General features: G+C 37.1%; 1 long non-coding RNA gene across 7 annotated transcripts in view; it reads right to left on the reverse strand.

The window, feature by feature from the left end:
• The window catches only part of LOC110340897, a 132627-nt gene that overhangs the window by 18633 nt on the left and 92549 nt on the right, over positions 1 to 21445 (reverse strand). For 5 of the 7 annotated variants that reach the window (XR_005878134.1, XR_005878132.1, XR_005878144.1 and 2 more), the window contains 3 exons: positions 12096 to 12221; positions 10087 to 10316; positions 7568 to 7878 (listed from right to left, as the gene is read on the reverse strand). This is a non-coding gene — a long non-coding RNA (uncharacterized LOC110340897). Of the gene's footprint in view, positions 1 to 7567; positions 7879 to 10086; positions 10317 to 12095; positions 12222 to 21445 lie in introns of those variants that run through there. The other 2 variants (XR_005878150.1, XR_005878165.1) reach the window with 2 other exon arrangements.

Raw genomic sequence — 21445 nt, forward strand, 5'->3', positions numbered from 1 at the left:
CACCAGCAGTAGAGGCGTGTTCCCCTTTCTCCACATCCTCTCCAGCATAAACTGTCATTGGTGTTTTTGATTTTAGCCATTCTGACAGGAGTAAGATGGTATCTCAGAGTTGTTTTGATTTGCATATCCCGGATGGCTAGGGATGTTGAGCACTTTCTTAAGTGCCTCTCAGCCATTTTATACTCCTCTATTGAGAATTCTCTATTTAGTTCAATAGTCCACTTGTTAATTGGATACTATGGTGTTTTGGAGACTTGCTTCTTGAGTTCTTTGTGAATTTTGGAGATCAACCCTCTGTCAGATGTGGGGTTAGTGAATATCTTTTCCCATTCTGTGGGCTGAATTTTTTTCTTGTTGACTGTGTCCTTTGCCTTACAGAAGCTTCCTAGTTTCAGGAGGTCCCATGTATTAATTGTTGACCTCAGTGTCTGTGCTACTGGTGTTATGTTCTTTGACTGGTTTTGAATCTTGTCCTTGACTTCTAAACACTGAAGAAAGAAGCCTGATCAAGATTGAGAGTAAGTATCCTAGGGCCTATAACCTCACCAATCACGAACTCGTGTTCAGGTTTATATCAACAAATATTAATTCTGTAGTTAATTGTCTATCCTATATAAATAAAAATATTTAATATTGTACTATAAAATTTATTGAGTTTGCTATAGGATATCTCAGTGGCTGAGAGCATGCACCACTATTGGAGAACTGAGTTCAGTTCCCAGCACTCACACTGGGTGTCTCACTCCAGCTCTGGGGGATATGACTTCCTCTTTTGACTTTTGCATATAGACAGACAGACTTTCTCTCAGCACTCTCTCCCTACACACACCCCAACCCCATCCCTGAAGTTCTCAAGCCCATCCATCCCCAGTTCACCCTGGAGATTACTATACCCCCTTCTCTGAGAGACCCATGTACCCTCCATGGGCCCTCGTTGTTACCTAACCTCTCTGGGTCTGGGGATTGTAACGTGGTTATCTTTGCATTACTGTTAATATTCATTTATGAGTGAGTACATAGCATGTTTGTCATTATGGGTCTAAGCTACCTCTTTCAGGATGACTTTTTCTAGTTACACCCATTTGCCTGCAAATTTCCTGATGTCATTCTTAGCAACAGGTGGGTAATACTGAATTGTGTAAATATACCACATTTTTATCCATTTTTCGGTTAAGGTGCATCTGAGTTGTTTCCAGGTTCTGGATATTAAAAATAAAGCTGCTATGAACATAAATGAGCAAGTGTCCTTTTGGTATGAATCAGAATCCTTTGGGTATATGCCTGAGTGATATAGCTGGGGCTTGAGGTAGATTTATTCCCAATTTTCTGAGAAACCATACTGATTTCCAAAGCGGCTGTACAAGCCTGTACTCCCACCAGCAATGAAGGATTGTTCCCTTTCTGCACATACTCTACAGCATGAGCTGTCACTTGTGGTTTTGATCTTAACCAGTCTGAGAGGTGTAATATGAAATCTCAGAGTTGTTTTGATTTGCATTTCCCTCCCTGATGGTCAAGGATGATGAACATTTCTTTAAGTGTTTCTCTGCCACTTGAGATTCTTCTATTGAGGATTCTTTGTTTAGATCTGTATCCTATTTTTAGTTGTATTATTTGGGTTTTTGAAGTATGTTTTCTTTAATTCTTTATATATTTTGAAGGTTAGCCATCTGTTGTTCCTGGGGTTGGTGAAGATATCTACCCATTCTGCACTCTGCTGTTTGTTGTATTGACATGGTCCTTTGTCTTACAGAAGCTTTTCAGTTTCAAGAGGCCTCAATTTATTAAGGATATTAATGTCTGTGGCACTGGTAATCTGTTCAGGATGCTGTCTCCTGTGCCTATGTCCTCAAGGATATCCCCACTCTCTCTTCTATCAGGTTCAGTGCAACTGGATTTATATTGAGGTATTTGATCCTCATTTGTGCATGATTATAGGTATGTATCTATTTGTATTCTTCTAAATGTTGATACCCAGTTATGCTGGCACTATTTGTTGAAGAATGCCTATAAACTCAAGGAAGCAATCTCAACTGAATTATCACTGGGTCAAGGAAGAAATAAAGAAAGACCTCATAGAATTCGATGAGAATGAGTACACAACAATTTGTGGCACACAATGAAAGCAGAGCTAAAAGGGAATTTATTAGCACTAGGTGCCTGGCTAAAGTCTCTGGAGAAATTTAATGCTAGCAATTTAACAGCACATCTAAAAGCTCTAAAACAAAAAGAAGCAAACACACCTGTAGTTGGATGTTTCTGTTTTACATACCAGTTCCCAAATTAACACAGAGGGTTAATATTGCTTAGAGATTGTGGGCCAGTATCTCAGGCTTATTAGTAACTAGTTCTTACACTTCAATTAACCCACAATCCTTATCTATGTCTAGCCACGTTGCTCAGTACCTTTCCTCAGTTCATGACTCTCATCTTTCTTCTCTGTGTTTATAGCAGCTCTCTGACTCTACCCATCGTCTTCCCAGAATTCTCCTTTTCCCTTACATGATTAAACATTTTACATGCTACAGGTGAAATACAAATTATCCGAAGAACCTACATGCATTCATATCCAAGCAACTTATTATAGATAACTGTGTGGGCAAGCAAAGTGTTCTTGTCAAGTGTTTTAGTGACAGGCTGCACTTTGCAATTACAGAGAAAGGGCCAATTACTTTATTGCTTATCTTGAAAGGTAATCTTATAAGAAATCACTAACCTAAACTTTTGTATATGAAAAAGAATCAGTCAGCTCTACTTTAAGTATTTAGGGTGCATAGTTACTCATTGAGATACACACATACATACAGACAGACAGACATATAACAGCAATTTGAGGGTAGAAATAGGTATAATCATCACTTTTGATTATTAACCTGACCTAGGAAGGGGAGCTAGCACCAATCAGTCTGGTTTGTATTTTTGACCCTAGCCTAATGAGTCAAACAGCTCAGCTCTGTGTCCTTGTGAACTTTGGTTTGTTTTATGGAGTTCTTTATCTTAAAACTATTAGCAAGGTCTAACCTGAAGTTATTTTGTAGCATTTATTTTGCTAATGGTACATGACTGCTTCTTTTCAGCATTAAGAGAATTAGACCCAGCCTGGCCCCTGGACTCAAGTGCTTGCCTTTTAAGCATTAACCTGAGCAAATCCTAAGGTTGGAAGTCATAGGCCTAACTGTGAACATATCCTAGCATTTGTGTTTATTAATCTAGAGGCTATCATTATTATTATCAAATTTGACTGTACAGGTTAGGGAGGGGTCATCTTCACAATCCACAGGTAAAAATGCTCAGTATAGTGGGATGTTTCCAAGAGCTAAATATACTGTATTACAGGCAATATATATATATATATATATATATATATATATATATATATATTCGTGCCATACTAGATACCAGACAGAGAGCTGCTGCAGACATGTAAGGGCACAGCGGCAGCAAAAGACACTTCAGGGTCTGCAGCTCTGTGGCCTTGCCAAAACAAGATTGGCCCATAAGAAAGTTTCCTTCTGGTAGGCTGACACCATGGTCTTCAATTGCCATTTGCTGCTCCCCTGGCATGGCCAAAGGTTACAGAGAGAAACTAAAGGCTATTATGATATGTGATGTAAGCCATTCTCCAAAGGGAAAGGGCTTCCATTTATATGATGTTTCTGACCTTGTCACACATTCAGAAACACAAGGTGGAATTCTAGTCTCTGGAAGCTAGAAGAAAGGAAAATGGAAAATGGTTTAACATTTGCACATTACTAGGTACACAAAATAAATAATTTCATCATCAATATAGTTTACAATGCCATATCACATAGCTAACATGTTAAATGCAATAATTTGTTTCAAATGTTCTTAATACAAGAACACACATGAGAAAATCAGAGGCAAAAGAAACTAAAAATCTACAGAGGTAAAAGATATGGTGTCTTATTAACTGTATTGATGATGAGATGCATATATGCATATTTCCGAACTAATCAAACTCATCAGCTGTGTGCAAATTTAAAAGTTACCAGTCACTTCAATGGTTAAAAAAAACTTTACTACTTACTAAATGTTAATGAATCCATTCAAAAGATTTAAATACATTCATTTTTTGACCAATGATATGGCAGTCAATTTTGACATTATTTAATGTAGTAATTTATTAATTTTCAATGACATATTATGTTATAATATACTATGAGAAATTTTTATTTATTTTATGTTGTCAATTCCGTTATTCAATTTTTTATTGATTATGCATGTATTTTGAATAGGTGGCTTATAATTTTGTAACATTGTTTCTTTTAACTTGTAATAAAAGTCTTTTTCAGAATTAGAAATAGCCTAATACCCAATAGTAGAATATATATGCACACAAATCTATATATTTTTAATAAATGGAGTTCTATTTATATTAGAACCTCTGCAGATCTTCCTCATGATTTCTATTATTTACATAAAATTGAGTTTTATTCTGTCATACATTGAGCATTCAGGCATGTATATTTGTAAATATAAATACAAAGGTATTTATAAACATGAAATTGTGTTTCTTAACATGTGCTATGTTGTAAAGATAATTAGAATGAGTTTATTTAGCAACATATCATCTTCATTCCTCTGAAAAATTATTTAAAAGGACTTAAAATAATCCTGGCAGCTCTCTGTAAAAGCACTGTATTTTGTAACCAACGTAGATATTTATGAAAATTGAATGCAGATAATGAAGCAGAGTGTTTTGTTCTATCAACGACGACACCAATTCTGCACAAAAATATAGCATGAAAGGGCGATGGTGTAATGGACTACACAAAGCTAATGGTCTTGTTATTGCATTTAGCCTGGTTTCCAATGGAAACAAGAATTATAAAGCTACTTAGTGCTCTTATGCTTTAGGTAGCAAATAAAAAGTTAAATAATAATTATTATTATTAGGCTATCAGTCAGACTGTCAGTCTTACTAATGTTAATAACATTTGCCTTAGCAGGCAATTTCAGCAAAGTTTATGATGATCGGGGGCTCAGTATTGGCACAGAATATAAAATATCAAGAAAATAAAAACAAATCTCTCCCTGAAATGTACAGAGAAAATGACAAGAAAATGTCAGACAGTTATGTATTTATTCTTTATTTTAAGTATAGATGTCAAACATTGGAACAAATTTTCTGCACTTCTAATTTTGAAGAGTAGGTGGACCCTCTTGAGGATGCATATTGAAGGGAACTGCTAAGTAGTTTACCCTTCCAACATCATTTGCCTCCCATACTGAATTATGCCCATTAGTTGCATAGCAACTATATGTGTAAAGCACAGTCTCTAATCATTCCAAAGAATAGTCCTGTGGTATCTTGCCTGATCAGAAATTCGTCAAGAATTTTCTGCTAAAAATGCCATTCATCCTCAGTATGACTCATTCACTATTGCCTTGGCCTACACCTAAAACAATATTTGTATAGTTCTTTGGCAGTTGTGTACAATATATTTTTTATCATATTCATTCCCCCAACTTTTCCCATATCTAACCTCCTTTCCTACCCACCCAACTTCCTGTCCTTTTTTGTTTGTTTCTTGTAGAGTGCACCCTTCTCATCAGCCTGGTTCCAGAGCCGCATCAGTCCCAAATGAACACACAGGAGGCTATATTAATTATAAAGCTGTTAGTCGTTTACTTGGTTTCTCACTGGCTATCTCTGACTTAAGTATTTACCCCATAATTGTTAATCTAATTATTTCTCTTACCGGAGAAAAGGGTCCAGACCTCTTATTCCTATGGTGGCTACATCATGACTCCTCTGTGTCTCTCCTTCCCAGAATCCTCCACAACTCCTAGTCCCACCTATCTTGCTTCCCTGTTAGCCAACAGTGCTTTATTGACATATACACAGGACTTCCCCATCAGTTTCTTTTTCTTTTTTCATCAGTTTTTTAAAAAACAACCTTTTCTCATTTTACATACGAATCCCAGTTCCCACTCCCTCCCCTCCTCCTGCTATACCCTCCTTCCCCCAACCCTAATTCCCATCTACTTCTTAGGCAGGTTTCCCATGGGGAGTCAAGGAACTCTGGCACATCACTTTGAGGCAGGACAAAGTTTCCTTCCCCCCACCGCCATATCTAGGCTTAGCAATGCATCCCTCCAAAGAGATCAGGCTCCAAGAAACCAGTCCAAGAGCTAGGGATAAATCCTGAATCAAATCTTAGACCCTGATATTAATCTATATATCTATGAGCACCTGATTTTTTTTCTTTAACACTTGGAGATCAATGTGCAATGCCCAGATATTCTTGGATGGGTGGCTGTCTTTTTTATCATGGTTGACTTATCAGGACCCAGAAGTCTCTCCCTCTTCCAATAATAAATAATTGTAAATCACTGCACATCTATGGTTTGACTTCGTGCTCAAAGTACGCAGTCTCCATGCTAGGATTTGGTCTGGTTCCGGCTTGCATCAGTTTTGTACATGCTCTTGCATTCACTGTGAATTCATAGGTGCAATTTGGTCCGGAAGTCTTGTAGTCATTCACTACCTCTGGAGTCTATATTCTTTTTTACCATCTCTATCTATGATCACTGAGCCTTTGAACACATACATGTTCATTTCAGAGCTGAGAATCTCCACATACTTAATTTCTTCACCTGAGCCAGATGTGGTCTTCTGTGTTAATCATCATCTACTATAAATAGAAGCTGCTGAGATGAGGATTGAGAGAGACATTAATCTATGAGTATAATGATGTCATCAGACTGGGTTTTAACACTAAGGTCACTTAGCAGGATAATAATACTATACTCTCCCTAGAACCAAGAGTCTGCCCTACCTGTAAATTTTTAATCCTGGTAATGGTACCAGAAATAGGTGTCATCTTATAGAATAGGACTAAAATCCATTTGAAAAGTAGTTGGTTGCTTTCTGGTGTTCATGCAACATTATACCTCTACCATGGTTGTGTCTACTGTAGCTCTTAGGGTTCACTACTGGATATGATTGAGGATTACTGTTCTCCTCCAGTAGCTTACCTAAACCTTTCAGTATAAGGAAAACTAGAAAAAAACTATAAAACTTCCAGCTTGGTTTCTCCATGTTTTATGACAAAATTAGCTGATATCCTGAGCAATAGGGACTTACTGTCATTTTGGGAAGGGCAATCAAGAGCAGTAGCGGTAGCCTGTAATGTCTGAAGGTCAACAGGACCTGACTGGCCACCAATTATAAAGGAAATAAACCATTCTTGACACTGAAATTTTTATTTGTTAATCTCTGTCATATGTTTGGTTATAGGGTGACTGTTTTTTCATGAAAGAGACAGAGAAAGAAGTTTGCACATTGGTAGGTTTCTGTTTTTAACATTATTTGCCCCTCCTCATACTTCCTCCTCTGCTCTGTCCCCACCACCAACCAATTTAAACTTCTGCTCCATTACTCACTTCTAACACTTTAAAGTGTGTTCTATCTCCCATCCCTTGAGATCACTTCCCCAAAGCTGCTTGGTAATTTCCTGACCTCAATGGGTATTCATATGAAGAGTCTTTATGAACAGCTCCAACTTAACTCAGCCAACAAGTAGTAACTACCTGCACCTTCTTTGTGAAATAAATTTATTAGCACACAAAAATTACAAATATAGATAGTGAATTCCTCCTTAAGACTTCAAAATTGTAATAATATGAACAACTACCATCATTAAAATTTGAAAGAAACACTTCAGGCTCCCATTGTCACTCATCTACTCCTTTTTAGTGTGATTATATTTATGTTGCTAATAGTGAATCAACATACTGCGTTTGCATGACATTTAAAGGACTCTTCAAAAATGGTTGTTGTTGCTCTGCAGTCCAGGCTGGCCATGAAATTGAGGTAATCACCTGCTTCCATGCTCTGACAGATCTTCAAAGCTATTCAATTCAGAAATTCAAAAATTAGCCTTTTGTCAGTAGAAGCACTTATATTTTTAAGAAAATTTATAACAAAATCTCAAGATTCATGTCTCTTTTTTCTCATAAAAGTAATTATTTTAAACTTGGAAATTATTATTTCAATTCTTGTTAGAAGCAGCATATTAAAATTCTGAAGACAAAATGTCACATTTAGAGACAAGTATCTATTTTATAAGGTTATGTTAGTGAAATGTGCTTTGGATACCACTTTTAGTGAGTGTGTGTGTTTTAGAAACATGGTTTAATGCATTATCAATATCCAGTCTGAATATGACTGAGTAAAACCATGTTGTAATTTAGTTCTCTGTTTTCCTGTAAACTTTATATGTGCCCTGTTCTCTCACAGTGAGGCTTCTTTCAGATCACTCAGATTTTACTATCACGCCACGCCACATTCATTCATGGTGGTACCAGGTGGCCTACACTTTCCAGATAAGCTGACTCTTCCCATTAAAGTAGGGAAATATATGAAAACTGCCTGAGCTCCTGAAACCTAAATCCATTCTTTCAAAGTACTGTATTGGTCTACAGAGGATTTTTTCTTTCCCTTGTACCTTCCAGCACATAGTGACTATCTATCCCTTTTATTGTCATTAACAAATTAAAATATCTCCATTCATTTCCTTCTAGATAAATAAGCTTATGGTTTATCCATATCCTCCATGCATTATCCAGGCTACTGAAAGATATATTGCAGTAATAAAGGAAAGACGACAGTACTTTATGCCACCTGAGTCTTGATCTGACATTATCTCCAAACTTCATTTATGTGGACTCTGAATAAATATGGTATACATTTTAATATAAAGTGTTTGGAGAGATACTGTATTTAAAAATTAGATGTGCTCCATCCTGAAAAGGCTAACGAAAGCCTGCATGCCATTCAGATGTTAACAAAATTATTTGCAGGAAGTACCAAAAGGTGGAGTTCAGTGTGCTGAGACCGGGAGGAATGTGTCAGCCAGGTTGGGAGCTTCATTAAACTTAATCAAGAAGAACTCTGTGAGATAACAGGAGGGAGACAGGCAAATTTGAAGCCAGCCTGCAGCGGACAGTGACATGTGATCAAATGAACCACAGTGTACAATTCCTTCTCAAAAACTATTTTAAAACCAAATGAAACATCTTGTAGAAATTGGTTTATTTACGGAAAAATTTCAAAATCTCTTGTGCATAGTTGCAAATATACTGAAATCATACTCACTCCTTCATACTTGTCAGGCCCCAAGACTAGACATTCTCTGGGATTTAGTGTAAATACAGTGAAAGTCATGTAAGTCAGAAATATAATGAGAAATACAACTTTATTTTTCATATTTTTTACAGAATCTCACTGTGGAACCCTGGATGGCTGTAGCTCACTATATAGCTCTGGCTGGTTGTGGCTTACTATGTAAACCAGGATGGTCTGTAAACAACTATGTTGCGATCATATTATTATCTTGTTATCTTGTTTGGCACTCTCTTATAATAGTTACATGGGTGTCCTTTAATAAGTTAAATATCCTTTAACTCTGAAAGACAACTCAGTAGTTAAGAGCACTGGCTTTTCTTGTAGAGGACCTAGCTTCAGTTCTAAATACTGAAGTGATAACTCCCAACTCACTGTAGCTCCAGTTCCAAGAAATTCAATGTCTTTTTCCAGCCACTGCAGGAACTAGACATGCATGTATAACTTGGAGGTAAAGAAATGAAGGCAAACACTCAGACATATAAAGTAAAAGTAAATAAACCTTTAATACAATAAAATTCTCTTTAATATCTACCATTATTTTCACTGGAATAGTTAAAAATAGTTACTTTGAACTAATCATGTAAGTTTTGAAATAAGAAAATTTATAATTACAGCCTATGAACAATTAATAATGTGCTATAAATATTTATTATAAAACTAATGCTTGATACAAAATCACACCAATTTTAAGGCACAGTAGCGTTAAGTAGTACAGTTATAAGGCATGCTAATTGTAGCATGCATTTAATTTTCATAGCTCTTGAAATGTGAAAGGATTGGTAGAATCAGAAGCTTATAATGCTGCTTAAACAGTAAAAGGCAACTTGATTTATTCAGAGATGGTTTTTCCCAGGGTAGTAGGAATGTGCAGTCTATGATACGACAACAAGCAGCCATAGCAAGAGCAAAGATGAGCATTTCACAGTCTTTACCTTTGTCAACGTTGAAACTCCAAAGTGACATTTCTTTGATAGTCACTTCTGTCTTTTCACCGAGAGTCAAAAGACACTGCATTATTTCACGCTAGGTGGAAGGGTTTATAATCATTCGCTAATGTGACCAAGGAAGTTTCCTTGCAGCTGCCAGCAACACAGAGCTGCTACAGAAGAAAACCAAGTTGAACTCTGCTGTTGCTACATCAGTCTGAGTTGGAGATGGCTTTCTGTGGGAACAACACAACAAAGCTCACTAACTTAGACAGGACATAGTTTCCAGATTGCCTAACATCATAGAAAGGTCTGAAATCCTCCAAATTAGGGCTTGTCAACGTAGAGTTCAATTTTGAAGCTCCAGCTTTAATCTGTGGCCTCTGAGATATGTGTAGAAAGAGTGTGACCTGTAATCACACTGCTTGGGAGGCGGGGACAGGAGGCTTTGGAGGTTTAGGGCCTGCCTGGCTACACAGTAGCACCCTGTTTCAAAGCAGAAAAAGAAAAGGCCTGAAGAGCTGCAGACCCACACTAAAGTGTCAGTCATAACCATTCACTTTGATAAGGAACAGTCACATGACACTGGACTAATGAAAAAGGCAGATGGGACATTTAGTGCATGGCATAGCTACATAATTGCAACTGTGTCAAATCGCTGTTGTAAGTACTGATTAGCTGGAATCACTCATATTTTTTGTTGTTGTCTTAGCTCTTTTTGCTGTCAAGGCTTTTGTTTTATTTTGTTTTCCTTCAGGCCAGGGAATTGCGATTTGCTCATTTGTACTTCGCTGCAGTCTGTCACTGAGTCTCACTGTAACCCACATTCAGTAAACCATAATTCTGTATTCAATACAACTCTATTTAGCATCTATTTAGCATGTAAATTTTTTGATTTTTATTTTTCCCTGTGTAAAACACTTGAAGTGAATGTAAGAATAGTGCATAATCTGAATCTTTGAGATAACAGAAGAAATTAATGTGGCATTTTATCATCTACTACAGAAGATTATGCATAAAATGAAGGTATACACTTCAACATTTTATAGCTATTTTTCAACCTATATATCCAGTAATGTTTTATGGCTCGTGACATTTGAAATTAAGGATACCAAGTCCTTGATTTGTTAACTGAAACAATTTAAATTGTGAAATCAGCCTTGAATGTGTAGCAATCAGTGAGCATATTATGCAATTTGAGTTTAAAACAGAAAAACAACAAAAATGCATTTTAAAATTTAAGCATACCTTTTGAGGTTTTATTTCTATTTTTACATGTGTTGCACAACTAGCCATTAATTACTAACACTCACAGCTGTCATATCTGGAGGACTCTCATGTGTGCAAACAACATTCATGTACTCTACAAATAGTAGCTGAATTTATCTTCCAAATAGCTCTAAGACCTAAGGACACTTATTTTCATTTGCAGGTGACTAAGGTAGGAACAGACTGGACAAATTGCCTAAAGATTATGTCATCAATGCATTAACTGTAAAGACTAAATAATATCTTAATAATAAAAGAATGATAAAACAGTAATGTGATAATAAAATTGTATAGGATGTCATACAAATTAACAAAATAATCAGTTTTTGTTTAAAATGATCCACAAATAAAAATATAGCAAGAGAAATACTCCTGAACAGAAACAAAAGAAGGAGGAAAAGGAGAAGGCAGGCACCAGTGGTGCTTCAGGAGCTATGGGTTACCATGAAGACATGGCCAACTCCAGACACCACACCACATGCAAGCAGTTCTGAAAACAGCACAGAAATGGCGCCAGGAAGTGCCAGGCACAATAATATGAATCTCTTCAGGGCTTGACCCCAAATTCTCATGGAACATGCCAAGGAACACAACAAGAAAGGCCTGATGATGATGAACACAAATCAGGCAAAGGCAATCAGAGCATTGCAGAGGCCCTCAAGACCCTTGTGAAAGCCAAGAAAGTTAAGGCCAAGATGCCAAAGGGTTCTAACCTCAAACTCACCCATCTTGCTGTCATTGCTCACCTGGAGCTGGGGAAGGAGATTAGAAGCTCCACAGCCAAGGGATGTAGACTTTGAAAACCAAAGACCAAGATTCGGGTTCCCAAAGGCACTCAAGCTCTTTGAAGGCCACTTAGAAAAGACTTCTGTCTGCCAAAATAAAGACAGATGGACTGTGGTGACACAAATACACACTATTTGAGTGGTCAGTGCCCTATGTTGTTTATACAAGTAAAATTGAGGCAAGAAAAAAATATAACAAACAGTATGCTAGTTGTCCCACAGAGTAAGCTTGGCACATTAACTTGCACTTATTTAAATCATAAAAAATATTTAATGCCATTTGATGGCAATTATATTATAAAACATAATTAGACTATAATATTCATTATAAAATAGCTTCAAATTAAGAAATATAAATAAAATAAAAGGTTAGACCAAATTATATCATGACAGTACTAATCAAAATACTGTTATCAGTATGAGGAAGGGTGGGCTTCAGAGAGAGGAATTCCAGGAATAGAAGAGACACTGTGTATGCTAACAGTTGATCCACATGAAGGCATACAAATCTAAATATCTGTGCATTTCATGATAGAAGTCCAAAATGGCAGAAAAAAATCAGAAACAGGACAGGCATAAGTCAATAATAATAACTGAAAAATAACACTTTTCAACCTGGAAGCATGTCCATAGTCTTACAGACCTTGAAATTTTGACCTAGGAGATTGCGAAGAGCAAAGTACAGAAAATACTGAGATCTGTATCAAACCACAAAAGTTGTCAACATTCCCTACTTTTTTTCTAAGTAAGGAAATCTTTGCAGAGTTACTATACAGGTTCTTAACTGATTCTCATCTATCTGAGGATACTTCTAGATGGAAGAGTGTGTGTGTGTGTGTGTGTGTGTGTGTGTGTGTGTGTGCGTGTTTGCTGCCCTTATGTAATTGCATATTTTAAAAGCGAATAATGCTTTCATCTTCAAAATAGCCCATAGTATTTATATAATAATGCAAATTAGCTTAATATCACGTTTTTAGTATTATTCATTTATATTTTATATATATTAGATAATTGTAATAAGACTGCTCTTTGTCCTCCAACATTCAAAATAAGTGTCTATGCAGTATTAAAATAAGAAATTAAAGTTTCTAGGATGATACTTTTTAATATATATTTAGCATTGAATAAAATGTAATTTACTGAACCCCTTGGGAAAAATTCATTCATTTGCCAAACCACTTCCTAATTTTTAAAAAATATAGTTTTACATGAAAATAAAAGATTACAAAGATACAGAGTTACCAACTATGTTCACGAAGTATCTACTGCTGTGGGCATTAAGGTAGCAGCTACACTTCACTGTTTATATAGCCAGATAGAAACAGTGCTTCACTGGAATCAATATGTCTGTGTTTTTATCATTTATAGTATATTGGGAAAAGGTTATTTATTGCATCTTTTTTCTGTGTTAAGATATGAGCCCTTCCTTTTTATTCTTTCAACTCCCAGCTACAGCAACTTTTTCTTATTTTATTAGTTCTTTAAGAGTTCTGTGCAACATGTTTTGATTATAATTACCTCATCCCACAACTGTACTCAAGCCAACCACTTCCTTACATGCTCAACTTTGACACTTCTATTTTGTTCCTTTGTTTTTTATAACTATCAACTACAGTTTGCACTGTCCATATATTCCTGGAAGTATGACCTTCAGTTGGAACATAGCTGGCCTACCAGGGCATCATACACATCAGAGAAAAATATTCTCCTTCTTCCAGAGTTATCAGTTGCCAACTATTCCTTAGCTAATGTTAGAACTTATTGACCACTTCCCTTCTACATGCTAGAATTTTGTCAGAATTTAGCATGTGCAGGTATAGGGCACCGTGTCTCAGACCTGAGTTACCATGACCATCTTCCCTGCTGTATACATAAAACACTATAGTCGTCCCGCACCTCTGGCTCTTACAGTCTTTCAGACACTTTCACACAATGATTCCAGAGATGAGGAGGATGGGTATGGTACTGATGTCCCATTTTTGACTGATCATTTTGCAGTTTCTTATTCTCTGTACCTTGACTAGTTCGGGGTCTCAGTGTTTTCATACCTACTGCAGAAGGGGCTTCTCTGGTGGAGCTTGAGGAACACAATGATCTATGATATACAATAAATCTGAATACTATACAGTGTAATACTATGTCTATTTATAAGAATAATACTAGTAGGAAGGGCCTTTGGTTGGTAACATAATATGCTGTTTTTGTTGTTGCTGCTGCTGTTGTTGTTATTTTAAGAAATTCTCTGAAAAATTGTCAGGCCCATGCCTCATCCCTCTGACACTTTTCTATCTTTGATAAATTTTTCAATGAATCACAAGAACATAACCTTTTCAGAGATTACTCGACTCTCCTTAATGATGAGCCATTAAGCCAAATAAAAGTTTCCTCTCCACAGCAACAGAAACCAAACTAGAAATTTTGGGCTGGGTTGTAGGAATGGGAGCCAGGACTGGCTACCTTAGTTTCTACACCTCCAACACATCTAAGCCCCTAACTTCCACTAAGGACACGGGAAATATTCGGTCTGCTGCCCTAGCATATATCTGTCCTTAGAGTGGATTGCATTTCTATCTTTTGTGTCTTATTTAATAGCCTTTTACAAAATATAGGTAAATACAAGAAGTGAATTCACCAACAACAGCATCAGATATGAAGATCAAAGAAAGTACAACAGTAAAAAGAATTGTGAGGCATTATTTACAGAATTGGATGGTAGAGTTTAAAATAAAGCTCCCCACAAGTCTAAAATCTTACATATTCTTATCTTTTAATAGACTATATGCCTGTAGGACTAGTAAGATGTGATTTATGCCTGACTTGAATAGCAAGATGTCTAGGATAAGAAAATAAATGAATACATTCTTTTAATTACCATCAGAGAATAAAGAAAGTAACATCTCAACAGATAACTTATCAAACACATCATCTTCCTTCTAATAAATCCTAAGGTAAATGAGGTCATAAATGCATTGAAATAAAATAGACAAAATAATCCTGAAACCACTGTTGTTCTTGTGAGAATCATGAGACGTGAGTCTAAGACTACTCTAAACAATGATGCTTCTCAAAGATATTTTTGAATAAAAAAATAATACCGCTCAATATGAAAAAATAAATGCTAACAGTATATTTAAGATACTATCATGGTGTTTTGGAGGCTACATTAAAAGATATACTTAATGTCTTCTATTGTGTTGACGTATCCATTTCACAAACATGATCATTGCTTTATCTTTAGCAGGTTTTGTCTTTTGACTAATTCCTTGAAACTCTGGGCCATGATATAGCTCCCTGTTCTTTGGATCTATCAGTGTAATGTAAGTCAATTAAATTTCAAGAGAACATGTAATTACTGTTGGGAGTCCCTCTGCAAGGTTTTCAGTTTCTCTTCAGGGATTTAGAACTGAACAATGAATAATTTCGGTTTAATTAAAATTCAAGTATCAAATCCCAGAAGGCTCATTTTACAGAGACCTGCCAATCAGTCATTTGACCAGCTCATAAAACTCTTGCTTACTCTGGGACAATATTTTCCCCATTGATATAACCCTTAATGAAAATTTTTGTTTTCTTCTGTTTCATCCCAGATATCTTGTAATTTGGCAGTCTTATAATTAAAGAAATGGCATTCAAACTAGTGAATTGTCTAGCACCAATTTATACCAGGCTTCTTGAATAAGATGACAATATTGAGATTTTCTTTCTTCTTTAACTATTCATTATATACTTACATACATGCACATAGGGTTTATAGAGAAACTTGAGGACTAGCAACTTGAGATCAATTTAATATGTAAAGTAATTATTATTTAATAATTCATTTGATGTTTATTTGCTATTTAGTGTATCAGAGGTAAACTACTAAAAGGCCAAGAGAAAACAATATAAAGTTTTTAACAGTCATAATAATGTGTTTAGGAAAGCAAAAAGAAATATCTTTAGTATGAGAATACTGTAAAGAGGAAGAGCCTGAACCCTCCAGGACACACCAAGGAAGGTGCCTGTGATTCTAGGCTAGCAGTAAGTTGTGAGTGGGTCTCACAGAATATTAGCACTTGGGCATGATGAAAATATGCTTTAGATAACACATTGTGAAGATGGTGGGATGGTTAGGGTTATCCAGCTATGAGAAATATTGTTCATTTCAAAGACTAGTGAAAGAAGGAAACATTATAGATACCTGCTATCAGGGGAACAGAATACTAAATGTAAATTAATAATGAATTTTAAAAGACTATAACTAAACCACATACACATAAATCCTGCATTACAAGTCTGACAACTATTTTTAAAGTAATGAAGGGAAGAGAAGAGGAAGGGAAGGTTAAAGTATTGCATTTTTAAGGAATGATGGGGGAATAAATGGGTTTCTAAAATAACTCTGTAATTCTTTGTGCCCTCTAAAGTCATAGTAAATATTCTTTTTTTATTAATATTTTTTTTATTTTCCATTTTAAATTTAGATAAGAAACAAGGTTGCTTCACAAGTCAGTACGAGGTCACTCTCCCTTTCCCTCCCCTCCTCCCGTGCCCTCCCCCCATCCCCCCTTAACCCCTCATTCCCCCAGGGAGGGTGAGGCCCTCCATGGGGGTGTCCATAGTCTGTCATTTCATATAGGGCAGGGCCTAGACCCTTCCCCAAGAGTTCAGGGTGAGAGTGCACCTCACATTGTTCTATGGGAGTCCAGAGACCGTGTGTATACTTGGGATGGGTACTGATCTGCTGTCCAGGGCTCAATAGATTACCTAGGCCTCCTCACTGACACCCAGATTCAGGGGGTCTTGATCAGTCCCATGCTGGATTCCCAGGCTGATGCCTGGGATTCAAGAGTTAACCTTTGTCTGGTCAGCTGTTTCTGGGGGTTCAACCAGCCCAGTCTTATCCCTTTGATCATCAGTCCTCCCTCTCTGATACTGGCTTTCTTGAGTTCAGCTCAGTACTTAACCAGCCAGTAAATGAAGTTTCTGTCTCCCAGACTCTCTGGCAATAGGATTGTAGGCTGGCACTCCCAGATCTATGTCTAAAATCCATATATGAGAGAGTACATGCCATGTTTCTCTTTTTGTGACTGGGTTACCTCACTCAGGATGGTTTCTTCTAGTGTCATCCATTTGCCTGCGAATCTCATGATTCCATTATTTTTTTCTGCTGAATAGTACTCCATTGTGTAGATGTACCACATTTTCTCTATCCATTCTTCGGGTGAGGGACATCTAGGTTGCTTCCAAGTTCTGGCTATTACAAATAAAGCTGCTATGAACATAGTGGAACAGACATCTTTGTTATATGAATGGGCATCTTTTGGATATATGCCTAAGAGTGCAGTTGCTGGGTCTTGTGGTAGGTTATTTCCCATTTTTCTGAGGAAACTCCATACTGCTTTCCAAAGTGGCTGAACCAGTTGGCACTCCCACCAGCAATGGAGGAGTGTTCCCTTTTCACCACATCCTCTCCAGCATAAATTGTCATTGGTGTTTTTGATTTTAGCCATTCTGACAGGAGTGAGATGGTATCTCAGAGTTGCTTTGATTTGCATTTCCCGGATGGCTAAGGATGTTGAGCACTTTCTCAAGTGCCTCTCAGCCATTTTAGACTCCTCTATTGAAAACTCTCTATTTAGTTCTGCAGCCCACTTCTTAATTGGGTCCTTTGCTGTTTTGGAGACTTGCTTCTTGAGTTCTTTGTAAATTTTGGAGATCAACCCTCTGTCAGATGTGGGATTAGTGAATATTTTTTTCCCATTCTGTGGGCTGCCTTTTTGTCTTGCTGACTGTGTCCTTTGCCTTACAGAAGCTTCTCAGTTTCAGTAGGTCCCATTTATTAATTGTTGATCTCACTGTCTGTGCTACTGGTGTTATGTTCAGGAAGCTGTCTCCTGTACCAATTCTTTCAAGGGTACCACCCACTTTCTCTTCTAAGAGGTTCAGTGTGGCTGGATTTATGTTGAGGTCTTTGATCCATTTGGACTTAAGTTTTGTGCATGGCGATAAACATGGATCGATCCGCATTTTTCTACATGCCAGTCTCCAATTATGCCAGCACCATTTGTTGAAGATGCTTTCTTTATTCCATTGTATATTTTTAGCTTCTTTGTCAAAGATCAGATGTTCGTACGTGTGTGGGTTAATACCCGGATTTTCAATTCGATTCCATTGGTCTGCCTGTCTATTTTTGTGCCAATACCAAGCTGTTTTCAGGACTATAGCTCTATAATAGAGCTTGAGGTCAGGGATAGTGATGCCTCCGGACGTTGCCTTGTTGAACAGGGTTGTTTTGGCTATCCTGGGTCTTTTGTTTTTCCATACAAAATTGATTATTGTTCTTTCAAGGTCTGTGAAGAATTGTGCTGGGAATTTAATGGGGATAGCATTGAATCTGTAGATTGCTTTTGGCAGGATTGCCATTTTTACTACATTGATCCTACCTATCCAAGAGCATGGGAGATCTTTCCATTTTCTGAGGGCTTCTTTAATTTCTTTCTTTAAAGATTCAAAGTTCTTACGATACAGGTCTTTCACTTGTTTGGTTAGCGTTACCCCAAGGTATTTTATGTTGTTTGTGGCAATTGTAAAGGGTGATGTTTCTCTGATTTCTCTTTCAGCCCTTTTATCATCTGTATATAGTAGGGCTACTGACTTTCTTGAGTTGATCTTGTAACCTGCCACTTTGCTGAAGGTGTTAATCAGCTGTAAGAGTTCCCTGGTAGAGTTCTTTGGGTCATTGATGTAAACTATCATATCGTCTGCAAACAGTGAAAGTTTGACTTCTTCCTTCCCAATTTGTATCCCCTTGATCCCCCTTTGTTGTCGTATGGCTATAGCTAGAACTTCAAGTACCATGTTGAAAAGGTATGGAGAGTGGACAGCCTTGTTTTGTTCCTGATTTTAGAGGAATTGCGTTGAGTTTCTGTCCATTTAGTTTGATGTTGGCTGTTGGTTTACTGTATATGGCTTTTATTATGTTTAAGTATGTCCCTGTTATCCCAGATCTCTCCAAGACCTTTATCATGAAGGGGTGTTGGATTTTGTCAAAGGCTTTTCAGCATCTAGTGAGATGATCATGTGATTTTTGTTTTTCAGCTTGTTTATATGGTGGATTACGTTGATGGATTTTCATATGTTGAACCATCCCTGCATCCCTGGGATGAAACCTACTTGATCGTGGTGAATGATTGTTTTGATGTGTTCTTGGATCCGATTTGCCAGTATTTTATTGAGTATTTTTGCATCAATGTTCATGAGGGATATTGGTCTGAAGGTCTCTTTCTTGGTTGTATCTTTGTGTGGCTTGGGGATCAAGGTTATTGAAGCCTCATAGAAAGAGTTTGGCAAAGACCCTTCTGCTTCTATTGTGTGGAACACTTTGAGAAGAATTGGTATAAGCTGTTCTTTGAATTTGTGGTAGAATTCTGCACTGAGGCCATCTGGACCTGGACTTTTTTTGGTTGGGAGACTTTTGATGACAGCTTCTATTTCCATAGGGGTTATAGGTCTATTTAAATTGCTTATCTGTTCTTGATTTAGTTTTGGCAAATGATAGCTGTCCAGGAAGTCATCCATTTCCTTTAAATTTTCGAATTTTGTGGAGTACAGGTTTTCAAAGTATGACCTAATGATTCTCTGGATTTCCTCAGAGTCTGTTGTTATGTCCCCCTTTTCATTTCTGATTTTGTTAATTTGCGTGTTCACTCTCTGCTGTTTGGTAAGTTTGGACAAAGGTTTGTCTATCTTGTTGATTTTCTCAAAGAACCAACTCTTCGTTGCATTGATTCTTTGTATTGTTTTCCTGGTTTCTACTTTGTTGATTTCAGCCCTCAATTTGATTATTTCCTGGCGTCTACTCCTCCTGGGGAGTTTGCTTCTTTGTGTTCTAGAGCTTTTAGCTGTGATGTTAATTCTCTGGTATAACTGTTTTCCTGTTTCTTCATGTGAGCACTTAGTGCTATGAACTTCCCCCGTAGCACTGCTTTCAAATTGTCCCATAGGTTTGGGTATGTTGTGTCTTCATTCTCATTGAATTCGAGGAAGTCTTTAATTTCTTTTTTTATTTCCTCTTTGACCCAGGGATGGTGCAGTTGAGCATTATTCAATTTCCATGAGGTTGTAGGTTTTCTGCAATTTGTGTTGTTGTTGAATTCTAATTTTAAGGCATGGTGGTCTGATAAGATGCATGGAGTTATTCCAATTTTTTTGTAGCTGCTGAGGTTTGATATGTTGCCAAGTATGTGGTCGATTTTTGAGAAGGTTCCATGTGGTGGTGAGAAGAAGGTATATTCTTTTTTATGTGGATGAAATGTTCTATAGATATCTGTTAATCCCAGTTGGGTCATTACTTCTATTAGACCCTTTGCTTCTTTGTTGAGTTCCTGTCTGGTATTCTTGTCTAGTGGTGAGAGTGGTGTGTTGAAATCTCCCACTATAACTGTGTGGGGCTTTAGATGAGATTTAAGTTCTAATAATGTTTCTTTAACGAATGTGGATGCCTTTGTATTGGGGGCATAGATGTTTAGGATAGACACTTCGTCTTGGTGGGTTTCACCTGTGATGAGTATGTAATGACCTCCTTCATCTCTTTTGATTGATTTTATTTTAAAGTCTAGCTTGTTAGATATTAGGATTGCTACCCCTGCTTGTTTCTTGGGTCCATTTGATTGAAAAATTTTTTGCCAACCTTTAACTCTCAAGTAATGTCTGTCTTTGAGGGTGAGGTGTGTTTCTTGTATGCAGCAGAAGGAAGGGTTCTGTCTTCGAATCCATTCTGCTAGTCTGTGTCTTTTTATGGGTGAGTTAAGGCCGTTAATATTGAGGGATATTAATGACCATTGATTGCTCATCCTTCTTCGATTTGCGATGGTTGTTGTTGGTGGAATTATGGGTGGAATTTCGCCCCTTTGTTCTTTTGGCTGTTGGTAGAGAGGGATTCTCTAATGCTTATGTTTTTCTGGTTGTAGTTAGCTTCGTTGGGTTGGAGTTTTCCTTCCAAAATTTTCTGTAGGGCTGGGTTAGTGGACACATATTGGTTGAATCTAGTTTTGTCATGGAATATCTTGCTTTCTCCGTCTATAGTGATTGAGAGCTTTGCCGGGTATAGTAGTCTGGGCTGGCATCCATGGTCTCTTAGTGTAGGTAGACTATCTATCCAGGACCTTCTGGCTTTCAGAGTTTTCATGGAGAAATCAGGTTTAATTCTGATAGGTCTGCCTTTATATGTTACTTGACCTTTTTCCTTAGCTGCTCTTAATATTCTTTCTTTATTCTGTATGTTTGGGGTCTTGATTATTATGTGGCGAGGGATTTTTTTTGTGGTCCAC

Source organism: Mesocricetus auratus, unplaced genomic scaffold (assembly GCF_017639785.1).
Source record: "Mesocricetus auratus isolate SY011 unplaced genomic scaffold, BCM_Maur_2.0 Super-Scaffold_2245, whole genome shotgun sequence".
Lineage (NCBI taxonomy): Eukaryota > Metazoa > Chordata > Mammalia > Rodentia > Cricetidae > Mesocricetus > Mesocricetus auratus.